The 14,144-nt window shown below is 41.3% G+C and overlaps 1 long non-coding RNA gene across 1 annotated transcript; it reads right to left on the minus strand.

Annotated features, from left to right (window-relative positions):
• Nucleotides 1–13,222: 13,222 nt before the first annotated feature.
• Nucleotides 13,223–13,755, minus strand: LOC137048289 (uncharacterized). The gene is made up of 2 exons (XR_010899360.1): nucleotides 13,681–13,755; nucleotides 13,223–13,562 (listed from the first exon to the last, which is right to left on the minus strand). It is a non-coding gene; the product is annotated as an uncharacterized lncRNA (long non-coding RNA).
• Between the last annotated feature and the right edge of the window lie 389 nt (nucleotides 13,756–14,144).

The following is a 14,144-nucleotide window of genomic DNA, read 5'->3' on the forward strand; positions in this document are numbered from 1 at the left end:
AACTGCGCCTTTGTTTTGAATAGGTGACCTCTAGCGGACGGAAGAAATACATAGTGCAGCTTTAATGCTGGTATCTGTTGTTTTAGTATTATTTACAATGATAGTATTTATTCATATTTTGAATCAGCTTGAATTTTTATATTTTCAGTTTCAATTTTAGTTTCTGTTTAGTCATTTTGTTATATGCTTGTTATTAGTCTTTGTTGGTAAAGATATTTTTCTTCCAATTTTATTTTATTTTTAGTAATTTTAGTACATAAACTTGCTTATTTCTGTTACAAAATGCCAAGGCAATATTTCACATTTTCATTCAAGTGTAAATTTTTTATCGAAATATGTTTGATTTCAGCTTTATTTCAAGTCAACAAAATATATAACATTGCTCTAGTGGTTTTTTGAATATTTTAATGCAATTTTTTATATATATTCTACCTTTTAATACTGCTCTTTGTTGTTTGTATTTTTCTTTACATTTTAAGTTTATCTAATACTTATATTTTATTTGACCAAATTTCCCCCCCCCCCCCCAATACATTGAGTTTTATATTTAGCTAACAATAAAACGGATGGTGGCTCATTCTACATTTCTTTATAACTGTAAACACTCAATACATCAATATATCCAATGACTGGCTTTGCGGAATATCGTCCTTTCATTAAAGAACTCAGGAAGTGCTTTCTGTCAGTCCCTCCCTCTGCTTTAGTCAAAATCACTTTCCCTGGTAAAAACAATTTCACACATCAACATTTCCATCACACCCACACATCTGCATTTCAGACCTCAAAGCAGGTGTAATTTCTCCAAAGGCACAATAAAGAGAGAGTGAGATTGAGCGTCGGCCTGTGAACATTAAAGCGAGAGACAGAATAAGCTGGGACTGATTGAAAAAAAGAAGGGAAAAGAGACTAAAAAGGAAGGGAATGGTGAATGTGCCCTGGCGCTGATAGAAGTGACACACATGCTTTAATTAAACCTTTCACCTCCACTCAAAGCGTTTGAGATGTGTGTGAAGTGCTTCTCGTAATGGCTGCTGAGCTGACTGATTAGAGTAAACAGAGCGATAAACCTCAAGAGCTTCTTTAGCTGCTACATGGAGATGATCCCGGAGGTCTAACGCTGCAGGCTCAGAGAGCTTGTTTGAGAGTGCAAGCGGGAGAGTGCCCAGAGAGGCCCAACTTAAAGGCCCTCGTCTCCCCCCCTTATCAGGCCCGTCAGCTCTTACGCTCGCAAATGCAAACAGCATCTGAAAATGAGCCTGGCTGCATGCGCTGAATTTGCCAGAGAGAGAGATAGAATGTCAACAGGGAAGAAGAAGAGCCCGGAGGAAAGAAAGATGGCGAAAGCGGAGAGGGCTTAGCTAAGGAGACACATAAGAGGAGAGGGGACGAATAGGGAAGGTGCACCGAAAATAACATGCTGCATTTGAGCTGGGGAGAGGCAAGTACAGCTACTGCTGTTATTATGATGATCTCTGCTGAAAAAAACACAAAACATGGAGGTTATGAGTCTTCTTTGACTCAATGCTCAATTCTGATTTATTGTGCAGATCTGATGTATTGCAGTTTTAATGGGGTCATGAACTGCATGGATTTATAATGTTTTGTGTGGTGCACATAATGTTAGTTTGAGTTTTACACCAAAAATGGTCATAATTTAGAAATAAAAGGTATTTCCCCAACTCTGAATTTAATGCTAATAGCGTGTCTGCTGTGAGACTTCAGTGTAAAGGCCCACTGCTGTGATTGGCTAGCGTCTTCGCAAATTAAATAGCTACGTATTACATGTGGAACTCTCTCGAAAACTTTTAGCACAATTCATAGTGCTTGAACAGTGCAAACACGACATAAATAAGAGATTTGTTGATATTTAAGGGAGTTTTGGCGACTCCAGAACTCAATCACTGATACTTGCGTTGTTTGATTGACAGCTCCAGCAAAGCTTTCTTTGATCACATTATACATATAATCATATTAAAAATAAGAGACACAATGTGAAGTTTAACATTTAGTCACTAGTTTGATTCACTAACTTACTAGACAAAAAAACTTTTGACTGTAAATGAATCATTACCAGAAATCACTGGTCCCAGATCAGGCATGTTGTGAGTTGTGAGAATAAAAGTCTGCTTGCAAAGCCTGAGCCGAAATTGCGGCAGATTTACAGATTTAAAATGTCCGCTATACAAGAAAGTCATGTTTAACTGAGACATTCACATTGTTGAAAATAAATATCCACATTCCTAGCATTAGGATCCTTAGGTAGGTAGTCCTGTATCCTGGTCCTGGTTCTATCCTCGTCATCTCACTAACACGTCAGTAGGCGGGGCCAGAGTTGCAACGACGAAGTAGACGTTGGCGTTTTTGTCTACACTGAAAGTGATTTGCCATTTTGTTTTGGTCTCCAATGACTTTTGTATGATTATTGTATGAGCAAAATGACCACACAAACCTAGCAGCTTACATAATATGTAACAATTTACATCTTAATGATTCATGATGATATTACAGATTACTAATTTTTAATGTATTATCATAAATTATTCTAATTTTTTTAGATGTTCATGTAGTCCATCTAAAAGCCTGCTTCTTGTCTTTCTCCAATGCTTTTCATGATCACTCTAAATCCTTTTTTTATGTGAATATATTTTAAAATGTGATTTATTCCCGTGATGCAAAAATGAATTTTTAGCATCATTACCCCAGTGCCACTTAATACATAACTTCATATTGATATGTACTGATATCAGTACATATATGTATATTTCACTAGATTAAATTGAATGTGTACCATCGTTAAGGAGATTTAATCACATTTGCAATTACACTAGTCTGCCAAATATTGAATTAATAAAATTCAATTGTATCTAAATGTTTTGCCTCTCTTTTGCTTTTTTATGAATATCTACACTTACTTAACATATATTTTGTGTGCTCCTCGTAGCCTGACTGTTCAAATCTGTATGGAAATGAAAACTAAACTATGAATTCCCATTTGGTATGAATATGATTTTCGTCCATTGCGCTCTAGTGCGGTTTTATACATTTGTACACATTTATATAAGATTATTCAAAAGGGCACTGTGACCTATGTGCACATCTCTGAATACTGCGACACATCACACTAAATAAATATCTCACTTCCCCTCTCTCTTTTCACGTCCCTATTCTGCTAATGTTTGTCAACAATAACACTAGAAAATGTTTCAGTTACCGTATGCTGATGGATTTTCAATCCTCTATATTGCTGGATGTACAGCTTTAATATTTCATGAGGCGACATGATTCATTCAGTCTCGCAGCAGGAAGCGCTGGGCCTTCATGCCTCTGAGCAGAGTGTGCGGCAGAAGACATGATATGTGTTACTCTACGAATCCCTCACTCTTTCAGACAGATTCGCTCTGTGTTACATCTGACACATACTGCCACTCAAATCAGTGGGGTTTTGGCAGAGCAGCATTAAATGATTTCATTATATCCATACCACCATAAGCCCCTGCAGATACTCCTCTAAAGCCGGACTTATGTGTGAACTGCTGGAATCTGCCATCTCTCTAAGTTGTGATGGGATTACACGATAGATCGGCCAATTATAGGGGCTGGAGAGACAAAAGGCAGACCCACAAGAATTTAGATGCTGTCTGCAGGAGGGTGTCAGGATTTCAACACAAAAGACTGGGGTGGTTGTCATTTATTATCACTGTAGAAGACTTCCTTCCCATTTGATATTAATTCATTAATAGATGGCAATCCACATTTTGCTCACATTGTAATCAGTCACTGCTTGGTGGAAGAAACAACGACACAAGCAACTCTGCAAAGTGAAACTTTCAGAATTATTGATAATATAATATAATATAATATAATATAATATAATATAATATAATATAATATAATATAATATAATATAATATAACTATGTTTTCAGTGATGTATAAAGAATGTAATAATATCATTTACCGTTATGTTTTTAATAAATTAGAATGACCCATTCCTATCTCCATACACCTTACAGTGGTCAACATTTTACGCTGTCATGTTTATTACAATAACTGGACAAACTGCTCTACCAACCCGATCTTATGGCAATTCGTACATATTTTTTGCAAGGCGGCTAATTCGTATAAGTTTGGATGAATTACCTACCCCCAACCCCGCCCATAAAACCTACCCATCACTGCAGTAGAGACAAATTTCACGAGCTGGTCGTGCGATATTGTTGGCTCTAGTTTTATTAGCAACTTTGCGGTCTCATACGACAACATCTCTGTCCTGTGTCGGCCACGTAGCTTCTCAATGTGCTTTGAAAGGGTGTCACATCTGTTTCTGGGGGACTTTTATTTTGTAGTTTATTTGTGCCCGGGTTCTGTGTTCTTTTCTGTGTCCTGTTCCTGTGGAGTTGTGTAGTTTTTTTCATGTCGATTACACTGTCAGAAAAAAAGGTACATTGCTGCGGTAAGGTACAAAACCGAAAAGGTACCAATATGTACCTTTAAAGGACAACTCAGGTGAAAAATTAACCTAAGGGTTATTAACACATGGTTACTGAGTAGATCGTTCTCTGGGATGCGTTTTCATGAAAATCCAATATAAAGAGTTTTATCTCTAAAAACAGATTAGCTTATAACGCTAGTATATGGGGCAAAGAGTAAGTAAAATGAAATCGCTAGTTAATACTACTAACAAGGCTCAAAATAGCCTCACGTCACATTAACATGGTAGCACACTTTATGAAGACAGTACATTTCGTGTATACAGACAGCAGCCATCTTGGAAAACAGTCTCGACAAATCGAGCCATGAACGCTGTGCTAAATGAGCTGGTCGATAGAAATGAAGTTTGTGGGTTCTAATTACAAGGACATTTTTATTTATATTTATTTATTTTCTTGGCCCCACTTTATATTTGTCACGTTGGGTGAATGCATCGTCTCACCTTTTCTGTGTGTGTGGGTTTTTTGGAGCCGTGGTTTCTGATTACTCTCACTCTGATCACGGACACCTGCTGCACTCATCACCGGGGCTATTTTTATGAGGTTCTCACTCTCCCTTGCTGTCAGATTATTGCAGTTCATCTGGGTCCTGTCTGCGTGGTGTTCCTGTTTCCCGTGTCGTGTCTTGGATGTTCTTCTCATCGCTCCGGAGTCCCGTCTCCCGCCGATTCGGATAGCCCATTCAGCCCTGCGTCACACCCCGGCGTGCTCCATCCACCTGCCCGCTCTGCTGATGCCTGATCTTCAGCCTGCCTATCCTATTGTGTTCCTGAGTATTCGTCTCGCGTCTTACAGCGAACTGTTTGTGTTCTTCCTGAAGTATAATAGACTGTTTAATTCTCGCACCTGGATTCTCTGTGTCTTTTCCACCATCGAACGTAACAGAATAATCTGACCACCGTAATGGATCCAGTGAGAATGGCAGAGCTTCAGGAATATTTGACTGCCCGCAGTCAACGCATGGATCAGCAAGAGGGACAGGTCTCCACTACTGCTCAAGGGGTTCAGGCTCTTGTGACGCAGGTGGCCGAGCTCTCTACCCAGATCCAACAGCTAAGATCGCCAGCTGCGCCCGCCACACCGTCTGTTCCCCTCAACCCGAGTAACGCTATTCATCAGCACGAGCCCAGAATTCCCACGCCAGAGAGATACTCGGGTGAGTCAGAGGTGTCGATCTTTCTTGACAAAATGCTCTTTGTTTTTCTCACTCCAACCAGTAACATGCTCCACGGAAAGTTCCAGAGTGGCGTTAGTGCTTCACCTCCTGTCTGGACGTGTGGCTCGGTGGGGAGCAGCGGTGTGGGAAAACAAGGATCCATGCTGTTCCTCGTTCCAGGCACTCGAGGAGGAGATGAGACGGGTGTTTGACCGGGCAGTGGCGGGTCGCGATGCGGCCCGGAAGCTGTCCGATCTCCATCAAGGCAAGCATTCCGTCTGCGACTACATGATCCAGTTCCGCACCTTGGCTGCCGAGTGCTGCTGGAACGAGGAGGCGCAGTGGGACAGATTCCTGCATGGGCTGGCTGACCGCATCCAAAGAGAGATCTACGCGCTCGACCTTCCCAGGAGCCTCAATGGATTAATGGAGTTGGCGCTACGGGTCGACTCCAGGCTGGAGCGACATGATCGCGGCCAAAGGCAACCTGAGACAAGGGATTTCATCGCGAGGGATGCGGTCAGCCCACTCAACGATCCCTAACCCATTCAGGTGGGTAGAGCTCGGCTCTCCCGGGAGGAGAGGGAGCGTCGCAGAGCGGAAGGATTATACCTCTACTGTGGTGCGGCGGGGCATTTCCTCAATCGCTGCCCGTTTAAAGGATCAAGCCCGACAGTAGAGCGGGGGTTACTGTCGGGTAGAGCAGCATTGGGGAAATCCTCGTCCGCCACTCTCCTCCCGGGTAGACTGCAATGGGCTACCGGATCCCACGTCTGCGACGCCCTGGTGGATTCCGGAGCGGAGGGTAATTTTATGGACTCTAAGTTTGCCAATCACCTCCGCATCCCCACCACCACCCTCCACAAACCCATTGCTGTTCACGCACTCAATGGTCAGACACTCCCTACCATCACACACACACCACAGACACCATCACTTTGACTGTTGCGGGCAATCACACAGAGAAACTTAAGTTTTTTATCACTGATTCCCCCCTCAACCCCATCGTCCTTGGTCACCCCTGGTTAATGAAACACAATCCCAGAGTGGACTGGGGTCAAGGATCGATTTCCACTTGGAGTAGTCAGTGCTATGCCTCTTGTCTTGTGTCTGCCTGTTTCCTCTGTGTCTAGTTCTGTGTTTCAGGAGGAGATGGTGGATTTATCTAACATGCCGGCGGAGTACCTCGACTTGAAGGAAGTGTTCAGTAAGTCCCGGTCCTAAGAGGGAGGCCATGGAGAAATTTATGTCTGATTCGTTGGCTTCCGGACTCATTCGTCATTCCGCGTCTCCAGCGGGGGCGGGGTTCTTTTTTGTGAGTAAGAAGGACGGGTCTGCGACCTTGCATTGATTACCGAGGGTTGAACAACATCACGGTGAAGAATACCTATCCTTTGCCGTTGATGTCTTCAGCTTTCGAGAGGTTGCAGGGAGCGTCCATATTCACAAAATTGGACTTGCGCAATGCTTATCATTTGGTCCGCATAAGGGAGGGCGATGAGTGGAAAAAGGCATTTAATACCCCCAGGGGTCACTTTGAATATTTAGTCATGCCCTTCGGGCTTTCTTACTCCCCAGCCGTTTTCCAAGCACTGGTCAATGGAGACCAGTTTAAGGGTCGAGTTAGGGACAGGTGTGGTGATATGGGTCAGTTTAAGGGTAGGCTTAGGGACAGGTGTGGTGGTGTGGGTCAGTTTAAGGGTAGAGTTAGGGACAGGTGTGGTGGTATGGGTCAGTTTATGGGTAGAGTTAGGTACAGGTGTGGTAATGTGGGTCAGTTTAAGGGTAGAGTTAGGGACAGGTGTGGTAATGTGGGTCAGTTTAAGGGTAGGGTTAGGGACAGGTGTGGGGGTGTGGGTCAGTTTAAGGGTAGAGTTAGGGACAGGTGTGGTGGTGTGGGTCAGTTTAAGGGTAGAGTTAGGGACAGGTGTGGTGGTGTGGGTCAGTTTAAGGGTAGGGTTAGGGACAGGTGTGGTGATGTGGGTCAGTTTAAGGGTAGAGTTAGGGACAGGTGTGGTAATGTGGGTCAGTTTAAGGGTAGAGTTAGGGACAGGTGTGGTAATGTGGGTCAGTTTAAGGGTAGGGTTAGGGACAGGTGTGGTGGTGTGGGTCAGTTTAAGGGTAGAGTTAGGGACAGGTGTGGTGGTGTGGGTCAGTTTAAGGGTAGAGTTAGGGACAGGTGTGGTGATGTGAGTCAGTTTAAGGGTAGAGTTAGGGACAGGTGTGGTAATGTGAGCCAGTTTAAGGGTAGAGTTAGGGACAGGTGTGGTGTGGGTCAGTTTAAGGGTAGAGTTAGGGACAGGTGTGGTGGTGTGGGTCAGTTTAAGGGTAGAGTTAGGGACAGGTGTGGTTATATGGGTAGGGTTAGGTGTAAGGGAAGTGCGTAACTGTGTAATTACAAATGTAACTACAGAAATTTATTACAGACGTAATTACATGCAGGTATTTTTTAAAACGTAAGTACAATGTAAAAACATGTATGTACACAATAAGTGCATTGTATCAAATTATTAATTAAAATGTTAGTACATAGTAGCTAAGGCCACCTAATATAAAGTGGGTCCATATTCTTTGTAGCGTTCAGTGCTTTCTTCCAGAAACAACAGACCATTCCAACACATCGCTGGGCCTCTGGGCCGTTCTATCACTACAAATGAAAATTTGATTGGCTGATGACCCGCATCCGTCAAAGCTATGGTCCAATGGAAAATAGCTGCTTCAATGGAAAGCTAGCTATTCTACTAGTGCTTGTCCACAAGAGCTGTGATGCGTTTAGGTGATGACATATGGAAAATACAGCTCAGCCTCACAGCCACAGCTCAGGGGACAATTTAATGACAATAAACTATATATATATATATATATATATATATATATATATATATATATATATATATATATATATATATATATATATATATATATATATATATATACTTTATATTTGTTAACCGAAATTAAATTGTCCACTGGTTATTTCCTGTATTTCTGACAAAGGGAGGGGTGAGTGGTGCGCAGTTGCAATTTGCGATTTCACCTTTAGATGTCGCTAAAATGTACACAACTTTGCAACTTTAATTGTGTAATTGTGCTTCATTTAGTAACTTCTGAATTAACTCAAACCTTTTCCACTTTACTTTCCGTACCTTTGCCTATTATTCATTCTTTTTTCTGTTAATTTTCTTTTTGTTTTGTCTTCCTTGTTTTTCTTTCTCGCGTTTTTGAATGTTCTTGCTTTCTGTACATTTCCCTCTTCCTGTTTCTTTCTTTTACACACCATTTGCCCTCTTTTCTCATTTCCATTTCTTTAAGTCTTTTTTCCTTTCCTTTCCTTTCCTTTCCTTTCCTTTCCTTTCCTTTCCTTTCCTTTCCTTTCCTTTCCTTTCCTTTCCTTTCCTTTCCTTTCCTTTCCTTTCCTTTCCTAATCTATTTTTTTCCTTGCACCAGCCTACAACCACAGATACATATCTGCAGAGGCAAGTCCTGCCACATTCTCTTAAATCGCACCCTCCAAGCCTGCCCAGCCATTTCTTTTTCCAGCCGGGAGTTGTGGAGGACTGGAAAATGTGCTCCCTGTAGCTTGCACCCCTGGGGTCTTAATAAGCAGAAGACAGCCCTGTATGCATAAATAACCTTCATCAGACCATCCAAGTTGGGAGCGAGAGAGGCTGGAGGGAGGGGGGGGGGGGGGGAGGTCATGTGACTATAGACTACTAGCAGATCAGGATAAGGATCCTAAATCACTGCTCCCTGAGAACCAACGCTGTTTGATCCTGTTAATCCAACCATTCAGGCCCGATCAATGGTCCTCCTCATGGCATTAGTGTCTGATTGCATAGGGCAGGTGTGTTCTGAAGGGCTCCGGTCCAGTAAAGTTTTATTTTTTTCTTCTCTCCTTCTGAAAGCTCTGTGGTGTTGAAATTGATTCCGCAAAGCTAGACTGGATGCCTAATCACCCAGGTGTAGAGCGTAACCAGGCTGTCAGCGCATGCTTATGCGGCAAGAATTGGGCTCTCCTCTAAAGTGGAGGACAACACGGATGGCCATGTTTTTTTGGGCCTCCTACCGAGAGGACCCGAATGATTAATTCCTGGGAAAAATCAACACTTCACACTCCTTGATCCAAACATTGTTTGCTTTTGCTGCTCTGCGGAGCTTAACTTGTCCCTAGCAGATCGTTTATTCAAGTCTCAAAGTCTTTCAACTAATCATTAAGATCCACATGTTGCAAAAGTGCTGGCTTCATAACATGCCATAAAGGGGTTACGTCTTTTCATTTTAAATGACAGAGCTGGTGTTTGTGTGTGGTCATAAACCCCAAACTGTTCATTTTATTGTTATACTGTTTCTTCTTCTTGCACTTTTATGTCCAAGGCGTTGATTATTATTAAAACTAACAAATTTCACCCCCCCCCAGTTTTTATATGAAGATAACATAAAAATAAATAAAAAATGTGCTTATTAAATTTGATTTGAAAAAAAAAAAGTTGTATTTTTGCTGCTCTTTACTCTTTACAGAGATTAAAATGACTAACTGCCTGTGAATTCAGCGTATTAACACACCTTACAGCCAAAAATGCATATTTTGACCTTTTCTGTGATTGGACAGTTTTTGTGATTGTTTAATTTTTTTTATAGAATTGAATAAATTCCTTAAATACTTAAATGTGTTAACTGTATTAACCTTACACTGCAAAATAATTAAATTAATCACAATTATTTGTGACATATATTCAATTAACAAAGCACACAAAAATGCATTAAAGTCTTAAAACTGAAAATAATCGTATTATCTCCTAGACAAATAATCATCAGCCAAATATCATAATTGTGACAGCCCTAGTTTGTTATTTAATATTGACCTATATATATATACCCGGTTGTTACCCATAATGTTAAAAATTCCCCGGTGATGCTTCTGTATATATAAGTGTCACGCCCTCGCAGCCATCAGACACTGCCACGCCCACTCGTTCACCATCACCGGCATTCTAAACACCTGGGCACCATCACCAGCAACACTACATAAGCACTCCTCACCTTCACACTCGCTGTCTGGTCTTGCACCGATCCCACCATCGACTACCTGTCCTTCCTAGAAGCCCTCACCTGTACCATCTTCGTCCCCATCGTCATCTTCATCCTCACCTTCATCGTCATCTTCACCTTCATCGTCCTTCGTCTGAGTGTCACCATCCATCTAAGTATCACCTGTGTCCGTTACCTCTGATAATAAACTTTGCACTTGCACTAATCCATCTGTGTCCTCGTCTGTCAATAGCTTTTCACACACACACACACACACACACACACACACACACACACACACACACACACACACACACACACACACACACACACACACACACACACACACACACACACACACACACACACACACACACACACACACACACACACACACACACACACACACACACACACACACACACACACACGTTGGTCTATGTGGTTTACAGGGACTCTCCATAGGCGTAATGATTTTTATACTGTACAAACCGTATTTTCTATCCCCTTACACTGCACCTGCTCCTAAACCTACCCATCACAGGAAACATTCTGCATTTTTTACTTTCATTTAGTATGTTTTTAAGGCCATTTGAATTATGAGGACATTTGATTGGTCCTCATAAACCACATTTATAGTGTAATACCAGTGTAATACCCATGTAGTTATACAAATTTGTGTCCTCATAAACCACATAAACAGGCTCACACACACACACACACACACACACACACACACACACACACACACACACACACACACACACACACACACACACACACACACACACACACACACACACACACACACACACACACACACACACACACACACACTTGAACGACAGTGTTGGATGTTTTGAAAGCACAATAGAGTTTTTTCATACAAATCACTGACTGTATATTTAGATTTATGAAACTGTCTTAATGTGCGAGTGCTTTTATGGTGTTTATATTATATCTGAAGAAGAAAAGGGTATGTAAAAACACAGGAATAGACAGTAGTCATTAAAAATAACTTTCCTTAATTATGCCTCTATGTAAACCTTCAAAGACCATACACGTATAGAACCAGTGTTTAATTTGTATTATACGTGGTGTGTGTGTGTGTGTGTGCAGAGGAGGAGGAAAAGTAAATGTTTTCTTTCAATACCTGCAAGTGTGTTAGCTACACAGCTCCAGCTGTTCGCCTCCCTCCTCTTGGACAGAAATGGAAAGGGGGATTAACCAGTCAGTCTCATCCTCTACACAAAAGCAGAGGGCTAATCAGCTTCTGCTCTCATCCGAGCTGAATCAGGACTCCATGGGAATCCCGCGCTAGCTCTCCAAAAGCAGCCCTCATCCCTCCATCTTCCATCTATCTACCACTCCACACTGCTTGTTGTCCTTCCCTAAAGCTGCTTCAGTCTCTATCAGCCTCTAGATTTTCGAGCTCTTTCTTCATTCGTCTACATTTGCTTTGTGTTTAAATGTGGTGCAGGTTGCAGTGAGAAACTTGTGCGGTTTTGATATATTATAGATTATGATAGATTGTGATATTTGTGGATGATGTTAAGGGATTACCTTCTGAGACTTTAATGGAAATAATCTTTGAAACAAAACAGTTTGGCATACTGTAAAAATGAAAGAATTCTTGAAGCACCATGAAAGAACCCTATGGAGATCATCTAGGCACACTTTAGAAGGTGCATCAAATATAAAGGAATTGCAATAGATTTTTCAAGTACCTCAAAGTCTTTTCTTTAGGGTAGGAATTGTTGAAATCTGAATACTTTTGTTCCACTTTGTAGGGTTGTGATTTATGAAATGGCAGTCTGGCAATCTGGAGCATCCTTACTGCAGTCTCCAGTGTCAAATGATTCTTTAGAAGTCATTCTAATGACGATTTGCTGCTCAAGAAGCAATTCTTATTATTACCTTACTTACTATATATCTTATAAGGTTGCCAAGCTCCACATTTTTATGGAGTCCTTGATTATAAAGTTATTTATTCTTTTTTTTTTGGAAAAAGAAATAAAAAAGAAATAAATTATTTAGTTTTGAATTTTTGAACAGGTTAAAACATCCCTGCAACATATAATACATTGAAAAAACAAACAAACAAACAAAAAAAAAAAACACAATCATATATTGACCCCAGATTTTTGAATGGTACTTTATCTTGCGCTGTCTCAACTTGTGTTTAAAAGTTTTGAAAATTAAACTTGCACTACGCCCGTGAAAAAGAACAAGAAGAAGAAGAAAAAAAATCAAAATCAATACATCTCTCTCAAAAGAGGTCCTCTAAGGCCAGTAAAACATTTTTTTCCACATCATATCAGATTTTTTTATTATTGATTTGCTTGACTTTGAGTGGCAGAATTACCCAGCTTTTATTATACAGACAGACAAAGTGTAGCAGCCTTCAATTGACTTACTTCAGGTAGTATGAGGGTTGAAAAGTTAAGGTCGGGTTAATATAACGTTTTTGTTAAAGGGATAGGTCACTTTGTAACATCGGCCTTTAAAAGCACTCTAGTTGTTACATAAACAATTAAGGGACCAGAGACTTCTACGTTTCAATGAGTCATTTATTTTCCAATCACCATACCCTCAGATACACAACACATTAATGTCCAGATGCAAATGAACCCCCCCAAAAGTTCTGTCTTTTATAGTAACTCCTTGGCTACTAAGAGCTCAGTCTTTGTTAGTGAGATGGAACAGTACTTGAGATCATTACTGATGAATCCACATCAGCCAGTGACCAGGACTCCTAGTAGCTGTAGATAAGCTGAAGTATTTCATACAGAGAACACTGGATGTTCAGGGCATTGTTGAATCTCAATAGTTCTTTGTACAAGTTCTTATTTAGTTGAGCAGTTTCCTCATGCTTACTCAAGGAACCCTCTGCATCAAACAAACAGAAAAACTTAGTGCCACCATTAACACATTTACACATAACATATTTAAATGCACTTTACCAAACATCATGCATCCAAACAAGACAAATAACAGTAGTACTTACATTTGAGTTCAAGAACTAGAAGTTCCTCAAAACCGGGTACAAACACAAGCTAATCTTCTGAGAAGGTATCACCATAGCTGTGTCCCAAAGTGAAGTGCGCGCACTTCGAAGGCCGCATTTGAAGTGCGATTACGTCATACCTGCACTACGAAGACTGTCCCAAAGTGAAGGCTGCACCCTCTGAAGGCCGCATTTGAAGTGCGATTACGTCACAGCGGCACTACGTAGGCTGTCCCAAAGGGAGAGCTGCACCTCTGAAGGCCGCATTTGAAGTGCGATTGCGTCACAGTGGTGCGACGAAGGCTGCCGCAATTCATGAGCGACTTCAAAATGCGCCCTTCGGTTCTCAGGCAAAGGAAGGGTACAGCAGATGGGACCTTCCCATAACTTCGCAGTCTTCCCTATCCCAGAATTCATAGCACACTGGTGACTACAGGATTTGACTGGTCCGCATTCCCGCGGCA

Source organism: Pseudorasbora parva, chromosome 19, assembly GCF_024679245.1.
Source record: "Pseudorasbora parva isolate DD20220531a chromosome 19, ASM2467924v1, whole genome shotgun sequence".
NCBI lineage: Eukaryota > Metazoa > Chordata > Actinopteri > Cypriniformes > Gobionidae > Pseudorasbora > Pseudorasbora parva.